The sequence below is a fragment of the Gymnodraco acuticeps genome, unplaced genomic scaffold (genome assembly GCF_902827175.1).
Source record: "Gymnodraco acuticeps unplaced genomic scaffold, fGymAcu1.1, whole genome shotgun sequence".
Classification (NCBI taxonomy): domain Eukaryota; kingdom Metazoa; phylum Chordata; class Actinopteri; order Perciformes; family Bathydraconidae; genus Gymnodraco; species Gymnodraco acuticeps.
The window spans coordinates 88396-100000 of NW_022989857.1; the positions used below are offsets into that span (position 1 = coordinate 88396).

Here is an 11605-nt window from a genome sequence, read left to right on the forward strand (position 1 = left end):
AGATACTGAATATCTGTTTTTTCCCCGTCTTCTGACACTTTGAGGAATGATTTAGCTAAACAGACAGAGTGTGGGGAGCCCCGTTTTCATTTCTTACTTTTCACGGTGAAAGGTGGTATAAAAAAAAACCCAGCAGGCCTTTGAGTCCACACTGAGCCGATAACAACTGAACAGGCACACTTCTATTGTCCCGGGTTTAACCATCACACACACACACGCGCTGGCACACACACACACACACGCGCTGGCACACACACACACACACGCACTGGCACACACACACACACGGTCATGTTCACAGCCTCTGGAAAGCTTTTGGACATGTGCAACTGGAAACCCTTTGTGAGTGTGTGTGGGTGTGTGTGTGGGTGTGTGTGTGGGTGGGGGTGTGTGTGGGCGTTACCATCCATTGTGCACACCAAGAAGACCCCAAAATAACCTCTTTTGTGTGTGTGCGTGTGCCGGGGTCTGCACAGTGGGGCCCTGCTGCAGTGTGTGTGTCTGTATGAGTATCACAGTGGGAGAGGAGAGCTCCTTACACCCCTCGGATCAAAGGCACAATAAGGACTACATCAAATCTGTGTGTGTTTGTAACGCACACACACACAGTCCCACTGCTTCGCCCTCCATTTCTTATTTTCTCGCTCTCTATGAGCGCGGACAGCATTGTTATGGATTTGAATTGCAGGGGAGCAAGCACTCACTCGACACACACACAAACGCACACACACACACACGGAGTGATTACTTAAAACTACTGCCTCGAAAGGATAAAAGCAGGCTGTGATCTGTGCTGATGTTTAATGACTCAGCTGGTGAGATGTTCCTGAAAACATTCAATACTGAAATATGTTTCCAAACGCAGATTTACAGAATGAGAAAAACATGAGAAAAATATTTGGGATGTGACCAAAAGTTCAAAAATAAAAGTCAGAATTCTGAGAAGAAGTCAGAATAAAAATATGTTTTTTTCAGTTTTCAATCTCAGAAAAAAAGCACTTTGGTAAAAATATTTTTGTTTAACATGTGGCCCCAATCCTCTTCCGTACATTTCAGTATAAAAATAGTAAAATTACACTTTAACTTCATGGATCTTGGCCGGATTAAATGGATATCTCAAAACAGCAAAATATAAATGCATTTAAGACGGGTGAAGAAAAATGTGTACTATTTTCACTGTTACGTCGCTGCTACTGCATTACATAGTATGTTGAGTTCTTGTGTATTGTATGTTCTGCTATTTTTTTAAATGCTGCTATTTATCTGTTTTTGTACCATGAATGTGTACTTATCAAATTTAAATGAAAAGTGTTTTATTTGTGTCTATTCATTCTGCTGTAACACTGTACATTTCCCCTCTGTGGGACAAATAAAGGATTTCTGATTTCAGAAAAGGAGTAAATGTACGAGACAAATAATGCAAATGTAAGTACAATTCAGATTTATAAAAAGTGGTCAAAGGCATGCTGCAGTTTCCCTTCATAAATCACAATTAACTTTAAATGTGGTGTACCTTTGCGAGCTTAAAAAGTTGGAATACATGCCTTATTATTATTATTATCATCATTCCTTTATACTGACTACATGCCTACTATCATAGCAACATGACTGAGAAAAGACATGTCCCACAGTGTTACATCAAGGTTCTTGTTGGGAGGTGGAAACTAAAATAATAGTTTGGTCAACCCAGTGTGGAAAATACAAAGAGAAAGTCTGATTGTCTCAAGAATAAAAAATAATTGGTATGACATAAAAGTAGAGGCCGAAATGTGTGTGTGTGAGGAATGACACCTCAGGGAGAGCCACTAAAGAGAGGGGGTCTCTCTCCCAGGCCGGACACGTACAATACATGTGTACAAATAAATAACAGTGATTTTGACAGACATAAAATGTTGCACCTGGAGTGGGACAGTTCCACTACTGAAAGATCTGGATGAGGGATCAGTGAAAGCTAGTTAACATGTCTTGCTTTAAGTCGACATTTACAGTTTATCCATGTCTTAAAATATGGATATCCGTTAGCTTGCTAGCTTTTACTGCTACATATTAATTGGTGTTGCAAGGCTTAAGTTATTCCTACGCTGGCAGTTACCAAATAGCTTCAGGTGCATGTAGGTGCGACCTTAATTGGCAATGTAACCCTGGAAAACCAAGATGGATTCTAATCAGATGTGTACTGTCTGGTCCTTGGAGAAGTACATGTGGCTAAGCAAGTGTTAATCAAAGTGTATTCATATTGCATCTGGATCAACAAGACACCTCAAATAAAGTGTAAATGGTAACTTCCTCAAAACAAGTGCATCACACAAATTATCTACAGCTGTATACCATGTGATTGACTGTCATTATGATCTCCCCTTATTCAAACTGCTCTGCCATTTCATTGGTTGATAAGCAGAGTGTATACATCCTTATGAAGACACTGGGATTTTTGACCACTGTATGTTTGTTTCTCAGTCCATTTTTTCCGACCCTATAGGAGCCCCCTCCCCCCGATATTTCCATATTATATCCTAGTGCTTTTTATAATGAGATTGCTCAGGGCCAGCTGTCATTTGGAAAAAGGCCCAGCGGCCGGCTCTGATAAATGGATTACAGATGGCATCCATCCCAGGGCCAGACTGGGCCAGTAGATAACAGAATTAGAGATAGACTCTCAACCAGAATCACTAAAAAGTTGGGCTTTACGCAGAGAAAGTAAAAACAGAGGAAGAGAAAGATCCAGACAGGTGGGAGGGGTATCTGCACGGTACAAAGAAATATTAATCATATATAAGCCTACATCTTTTTTACAAGACATCGCTAGTAAAAACAACTAAGTGTGTACCCTTTGTAGTCCCTTCTAAACTTTAAGAATAATAATTGTCTTTCTTTAGAGGACTAGTGTCAATGTGTGTTGTGATGTTACGTTGGCGAACGATCCGATTCTTATGAACGGCGCTTTGGGAACCGAGTCGTACTTGGTGAGAGCCGTTCTTTTTATCGTTGGTTCACTGCCTGCCATAAATCCACTCGCCTCTACGGGAACTTGCTTTCCTGAATGCAAATGTGCCGTATAGATAACACATGCTGCTTGACGAGTAGTTTGGCTAGCTGAGAGATGTAGCAAGTTAAACATTTTTCTGTGAGTAAAAGTAGATTTCTGGCAATACAGTCAATTATTATCATGGTGATTATTTTGCAGATAAACCTATTAACCCCGCCCCCTTGAAAAAAACAGCTCTTTTGAACAGAGCCATAAGATCCGGCTCCCTTCAAAGAGCCGTAATTCCCATCACTACAATGTGTGTTGATGCACTGGTGCGTTCACTAGAAATGGAACTGTTCCGCCATACCTTCTGTCGCCTGATTGGACGAGCCCTCTGCCTGTGGTTTCATTGGCGTTTGCCTCTGATACTCAAAATGAATAAACCGAAAACTGCTTGACACCACTGAAGCTGTATTTAGACACAAAAAAGGGTTAATATAATTTATAATAAAGTGTTAAAAGCAAACCTCATAACACAATTTAACCTAATATTACGAAATCCAATGCTAAATTAATTAATATTTTTGAACGTTTTTGAAGTTCCTATGACCTTATTGTGTCCTCTCTTCTTGAATTAAGGTTAAGGAGAATTATTGAACCTGAGAAAGTTGTGTTATTGTTATAATGGGTCATAAGACAATAATAACCCTTGCAAGTTTGGTGTTTTTTTTAATGATAGTCATACAAATACTTGAATTATGAAAGTAGCTGTTGGACTGTAACACAAATAATTAATTGCTGAAGCATGTGGTATATTTTCAAAAGGTTCAAACTGTAAGTGATAAAATATCCAAATGTACTGAAACTAAAATGACCAATCATTTGACTTCTTGCCTCGGTAAAGCAGCCTTAAAAAATACCTTTTGAAGACTTGGAGATGTTGTGAACTTCCTTAATTTGAGAGATGTGAGTCAGGTAGCATCACTTCCTGTCTCTGTACCTGTGGACAGACTGATTGATTTTTGAAGCCTATCGATCTGCTTTCTACACGAGCGGCAGATCTATTATAATGACATTCTATCTAAATCCTATTTGTTGGCCAACCTGCTGCTAAACATAACCCAATAAACTAAAGAGGGACGGACGAGCTAGCCCCAGCTCGGCTAAATCTTCATAAAAACCACCGACAGATCGGGATAAAAGGGCTTTCTGGCTGAAATGACATTATCCATAAAGCATGGAATCTATTAAAAAAGGGCAGGATGGTGTAATGCAACAACCTGTGGACTCATGCAATTACACTTAAAATATGGAGGACAGAAATGTCAGAAAACGAAATACTACCGAGCAGAACAAGAACCATTTCAACTCTTTCACCTTTAAGAAAAAGTTCAATTAAATTATTAAATATATTATCTATGTCCTCATATTTTGATGTTGACCTTTCATGACTGTCCTCAATTTAAAAATACTGGTTTTGTTTGAATGACCAAAAAGCGGGGAGGAGAGAAAACACAAGGAGTGATGAAGGACACACCACCCACCCACACACACACACACACACACACACACACACACACACACACACACACACACACACACACACACACACAACACACACACACACACACACACACACACACACACACACACACACACACACACACACACACACACACACACACACACACACACACACACACACACACACACACACACACACACACACACACACACACACACACACACACACACACACACACACACACACACACACACACACACACACACACACACACACTAAATTAGTGTAGTAACTGACTAGGTATCATCATGCTAAATTAATTAATACATTTAATATGTATTTGATATAACAGGAATTAAGTTATATATGAAAATTCAGATCTAAAATAATCTCGACAGACATTTACACTGAAATGTAATATTTGTCAATTAACGTAAAAATCCATTATAATTGTATTTAATAATACAATAAATGACCACAGGACATATGGGCATTTATAATATTTAGATACATCAATAAATATCCATAAATTATCTGTATATGAATTTATGTTTCTATTATGAATATGTTTTCTAGTAACCCCGACTAAGAAATCAAACCAACAACCTTCTCCCTGCTTGAGCTGCAGCCCCACTTTCTTCCCATGGTGCACCTTGGTACTGCCTCCATTGGTAATCAATGGGAGACTGGTAAAACCTGATCGCCAGGGACTGAAGGAGGGGATCAATACCAGCAGGAAACTGATGTGAGAACAAAGAAGGGAGGATGAGAAGAAGTGAACAGGAAAATACTGTGAGAGAAAAGATTTAGGCCAAAGATATTCATGCGAAATAATTCAAAAACAAGCTGACAAACAGAACTCTGAGGGCAGCCTGAAGCAAAGCCTCCGGATCAAGACAAAGTTTCATAAAACAAAAGAGAGCTGGTGTTGTGGGGGGGGGAGTCAGGGGTAACCACTGTCCTTACAGCAAATGTCATGAGACAGAACATCTGGGGGAAATAATTGAAAAACACAATTAAGTTGATAGAGAAAAAAGATTTGAGTCCTGAATCGGGCGGGTGCCCTTCGAAGCATCCCGAGTCCATCTGAAGGTTAAGTGTATTTAACCGTCTTAAGACACAGACATGGGGGCTATCTGCGCTCGCTGGAAACACAGCGCTTCAATTATATGGTGTGTGTGGGGGGGGGGGATAGGGGCACAGGAGATACCACAAACTAACTGAATACAAGTTTATAAGAGGAGACGAAAGAAAACCCAGTTCTTCAAACACACATCCGGATGATTCTAGAACATCAGAACTTAGATCGACCATCCTCCATCACAGCAACTATTTTAGCCTTTCTAAGGGAGGCAAACATCGGGGAATTCTGGGGCCGATACCAAGGATTACATTTTTAGTTTTTTGGTATAAAAGTTGTGCGGGACTGAGTCCAAAAACACGCAAAAATGAGTCTGCATTTTACCACGTTTGGTTCTGTTGGTCTGAAAGTCAATGGTTCTTTGAACGTGTTTTCGGTTAGATGCCTGATATAAGTTCGGTGGTTAGCACAAACTGAAGAGATTTTCAAATATGTCAATTAATATCCCACTGGTGAATTTCTGAAGCACATGTTTCATAAAAACAGAGGTTGGTTGCTAACAAGTGTCTACATGAGACCAAACGTCTGAACATTAGCCGCCTGGAGATTAGCGGTGGTGGCGTGAAGTCATGTGACCGTCTAATTTATTTTGATCTTACTAGACATCCACAAGTCTGGTGATGCCAAATAGGTCATGGGCATAAAGTGTTGGTGATTTGGGGGGGGGGCGGGGGGGAGTCAACAAACACCATGACTATAACACGTTCTGAACCTTCTCTGAAATGAGTTATCACTTTGAGATTTGTCGCACAGATGAGATCTAACCCTCTCACACACTTCATTTCTCTTGTTGTAGTCTTCTGGTGATTGCTTACTTGTTTGTCACTGCTGTTATATCTGGTGTCCTTCCACTAGGACATTAAAGGTGGGGTAGGTAATTCACTTCAGAAACACTTGTTATATTCCATGGAATGCTCTTAACATCCCGATAGCAATGAATACATGAAATGCTTTGACAATAAATACGTTCAAAAATCTGTGGAAGCCGTGGCGCTGTAAAAAGCACGACCAATCATCTGAGCCGGCTAAAGTAACTGGATGGCCTACCTGCCTGTCAGCCTTCCATCTGTGCACAAACTTATCTCGTGCCCTCATTGGTCATGTGCGCGTTCGTGTGTGTTGGAGGAGGGGCAGATTTTTTTCGGCTGCGTAGTTTCAAATTCTAGTGCACTCGAGCTGGTTTCTCCATTCTTACCTACCCTACCTTTAAGGATAATACATTTTAAAAGTATGTGCAAATTAACTGTACATGATAGATGAATGCTAATTAATGAGTAATAAGTTACAAGTTTTGACTTATTCACTATCGTATACTTTTGACTTTGTGACTCTTTTCCTTGCCTGTTCTTATACATTTCAATACATTAGCGATGCAGGAGTGATGTCGTTTTTTTTTTTTTAAGTGACATCTTTCTCCGCAATCACATCAACTTGTCTCCCCTTCATAACTCAGTCCTACTGTATGAAGGATTGCCAATATTGATCGCCTGAGGTCTTACTGTCTATCCTGCTTTATCAATTACGTGTTTGCTTTGCAGTTTAATTTACGGTCCAACTTACGGTGTTTAATACAAACAATATTCCCGTCCCTCTGCGGCTGTCAGAATCATGCTGTTAACGAAGCGGTGTGTGTGAACGAATTCCTTAATGCAGAGATAGTGGACGGCTTCCATCACACCATTTCTTCATAAAGAAGGAATTACTTTTATGAGTCAGAGCTATGTGACAGGATTAGATTTACACTTCTCCAAATGAAAAGCTTTATAACTTCAAGAGAGAGGGAAGAGATGATTATCTTCCACCATAGAGACAGGTGAAGACGACAGGAGATACAGGACACTGACATCTTGCAGACTTCATTCATTTTCTAAATCTCACAGGTTGGAGTTGAAAGACTGATCATTTTCAATATATTTTAAAGCCGAGTCTATTATATCCACGCTTCAACACCCTTTAACTCAACGTCCAATGAAATACTCATACTAATTAGTAATTTTAAAGGTCCCATGTCATGCTTTTCTGGTTATTACCCGTCCCCTTGTTGTTATGAAGGTTTTTCTGCATGTAAACGGTCTGCAGAGTCACAAACTCTCAAAGTACACCCTGTAGCGAGTAAAACTCTAACACAGAGAAGACCTGTCTGTGCTGCCCCAGAACGCCTCGTTGGACATTTCTCTTTTTCCATTGTTTACTTCGTGGGTATGGTGACGTATTTCGGGTATAGTGACGTAACGTAACGGCTCCGCAGATTGGTCCATTCGGAGCCGTTACGTTTGGACCAATCCGCGGACTTCCTCACACACACGGCGGGACGTTGCGAGGCTCGCTGCTGCGAGGAGCGGGACACTGTGAGCTGGCTCACTGGTGTGGGGTCGGTGAGACAGCGAGACACCGCGGAACTCAGCCTGGGCACACACACAAACTCCCAGCCAGGCTGCGGGTGTGTGTGTGTTTCGGGCTGGGTTTCGCTGTGTCTCGCAGACGGCCACTGGGCTCACAGGGGGGGGGGGGGCAGGAGCTCCAACAAGCCGTTCAGGACAGAGAGTGAATACACATACTATACAGCAGGGGTGCCCACACTTTTTGGGCCGGTGGGCTACTTTTGAAATGACCAGCTCACCGAGGTCTACCAACCAAACATCAAATCTCAAATTGCAAGGGGCTGAATAACACGTTTTATGTATACATGGGATAACTACAACAACTCTATTTGGGTTCTTGAACAGAAACAAATACATGAATACATAAAACTAAAATGGCATGTTAACCTCTCTCTATTTCTCTCTCTCTCTGTTAAGAAACACATAACAAGCAGGCTAAGAAACCACTCTCCATGTCCTGAAATCTTAAACATAAAACACAAATATAAGTACAAGGAATACAATAAACGAGTAGAACACTCAACATCGACACCAGACTCAAATGGGTCCTATGAACAGTCTCTCAAAGTTATAATGATATATACATAGGTCCAATATAGGCATGTTTTTTTTTTTCACATTGGTTTCTCAAACCATTGAGAAACCAATGTGAGTTTGGAAAATTGCACAATATAAATCTATTCGAGTAGACCTCAACAATGGAGTTATGATCAGTAGAAATGGCCATGACACGGGACCTATAAACATAAGATAATAAGGATAAGGATAAATGTTTGCGTGGCAGCAGCATAAAACACAACACAAAACGTTGCACATAAGTAGAAATTAAAGAGTAGAAATGAACAATACTAGAATTTAAACATCTCAAAATAGAATTAAAGCAGCATTAAAAAGTAGAAAATATACAGTAGACTGTGAAGATAAACAAACTGACAATAAAACACTATTGAAGGGAAACATAATATTCTATGCAATTCTAGTGTGTGTTCATATCATGATTTCATATTTTGCTAAATGCTTTTAAACTCCTTTATCAATTTGATTTAAATGGTGTTTTGTATATAAAGCCTGCCGTTATTACCATCTCTTCATAATTGAAGGGTTGAAGCCTTTATATTTGAATAACTAAACAAAAAGGAGGCAACGTTTTTAATATAGAAAAGCCATGAACTAGTGTTTATATCTTTACAATAGAGTTGTTGCTCGGTTGGCTTGCTGAGAAATGGAGGAGTGATAAGAAAAAGTTGAGTTTGAGTCTGAAGCACTGGATCAATTCAAGAGGTAATCCGACCTGATTAGACAAACAAGGAGATCTCTGCGGTGAAAAGCAAATTATTTGAGAACATCTGAACTCAACATTTTCCTCATTTGACTCACTGCTGACAAGAGAGCAGAGGAGTGGGACATCGAGAGAATCTGTGAGTAATGGGAAGTAGAGTCAACAAAACAGACGAGACAGAAATATGGATGCAGGTTGGACCCTGCCGTCATCTGAAGAGAAAACGATGCATCAGATGCTTCAGGTTTGACTTAGCATTCTAGCAATGTATGCAGGAAAGTGTCAATTTGAACGCAGAGCAAAACAGTTGACTTGCATTGGCCAATATTGCATTCCTGACGTGTGATTTTGATTTTATTAGCTTTAAGTTAGCTTGTGAAAAGGCTAGTTGGCAAACAATTTGGTCGTAGACACAATGGGTGCGTCTCACTTCGGTTATTTTTCATTTCCTCGCTCCTCGGGGTCGGTATCACCGGAAGTTGATTTGTCTGCGCCATCTTGAGTACCGTCCCAGTGGCCTTATGTTTGCCGGAGGACCGAGGAGCGATAATCGAGGAACTACCAGACCATCTTCCGGTGAAATCCTCAGACACTCGCCCCGCCCCCTCACTGTGTATCGCTCACTGATTGGACGATGCAGCGCATGCACTGATCTGGCTGCTGTCAGACGATCAGCTGTGCGGCGTCATCACAAACGGATGTCGCTTCACGTGACGCTCCGGAGGAAACGACGTCCCATTGCTCTTAAAACTCATTCCCCTGCTTCTCGTGGTTTCCTTGCGTCTCTCCATGCTTCCCTGGTGGGAGGGACTAGTCGCAGGGAAACAACGCAAGTGAGGGAAGCAAGGAATCCATTTAACCGAAGTGAGATGCAGCTAAAGTCTTTCACCTCCAACTCAATGCTTGGAGGTGAAATGCACCGGGGACCTCGAGAGAACCTCTTTGCCAAAATATCAGCTGTTCAATTTTGGTTGTTCTCCCCAGAGGTTTTAGCTTAAAGAGGACATATCATTTCCAGGTTCATATTAGCATTTAGTGTCTCTACTGTGACATGTCTCCATGCTTTAAGGATCTTTTCTTCATTTTTTTTGTTCTTGACACCGTAGATAAAAATGTCCTTGGCAAGTGTGAGTTACACTACATGCTTATCAATAACATATATTACACCATACTACATTGTTACATATTATTATGAAATGAAAGCATCCTATAGTGTGCGATGCAACATAATGTACCACAGTGCTATACATTAAATATGCCATACCCTAACACACTGTCCCATACCCTAAAACAGACTCTACTGTACTACTATTGCAGTTAATGTACGGAGGCAACAGAAATACATTCCTGTACATTATTTACTTTTGTACGCTCACTTCAATCTTCTGTCTATGATAGAATTATATTCCCACACACCACCTGGGCCCCTCAGCGTGTAAAGCAAAAGAGAAACAATCATCAGAAACAATCAGAGCGCTTGGAGTTGCCGCTGCGACCATTTATCTTTTCATAAGTTCAATCTGTTCTGAGGAGAAATGTGATCTGACCCAAACGACCTCCAGGCTCCACTATTAGATTAGCAGGGGAGGCTAGCGTTTCAGCTAACCAAATCACCAGCGGACTAATGACACCGGGAGGTGAGGGTCCGCCTGACCTTTGACCTCCAACCTCTATCTGTGCGGCTGTGGACCCCACGCAAGGGTACGACCTTCTAGCCTTCCTCAAACAAATAGAAAGGAATATTATTGCGAGTGTGTATTCATATTTTAGTACATGTTGTCCGGAGGGCACTGAATCCTGAAGGAGACAACATGCCTGCCAGCACACTGATAATGTGTGTGTGTGTGTGTGTGTGTGTGTGTGTGTGTGTGTGTGTGTGTGTGTGTGTGTGTGTGATTGGGCGGTGTCCAGTAGGGACCTTTGACCTCCCTGAGGTTACCCCCTCCATCAGAGGCAGAGATGAGAGACTCTCTGTAGAACCACATTACTATTCAACATGGATATGATCTGTTTTTTAATGCAACCACTACACCAGTGACCAATGTTATTATTCGCTAAGAGTGGTCAACAAGACAAAAGGAAAATACAACAATAAAGATATTACACTGAAAAAACAATTCTCTAAGTGTGTGTACGTGTGTGTGTGTGTGTGTGTGTGTGTTTGTGGGTGAGTGCGTGCGCAAATAGTGTGTGTATGTGTGTCGGTGTGTGACGATGAGGGTGGTGTGGATCCTAATGACATCCCCTGACACTACTAGGGAAATAATTACAACACACACACAAACTGACACACACACACACACAGAAATAC

General features: G+C 41.1%; 1 protein-coding gene across 4 annotated transcripts in view; it reads right to left on the reverse strand.

Annotated features, from left to right (window-relative positions):
• The window catches only part of LOC117562308 (WD repeat-containing protein 7), a 113393-nt gene that overhangs the window by 38842 nt on the left and 62946 nt on the right, over positions 1-11605 (reverse strand). The gene's annotated exons all lie outside the window — the stretch shown is intronic.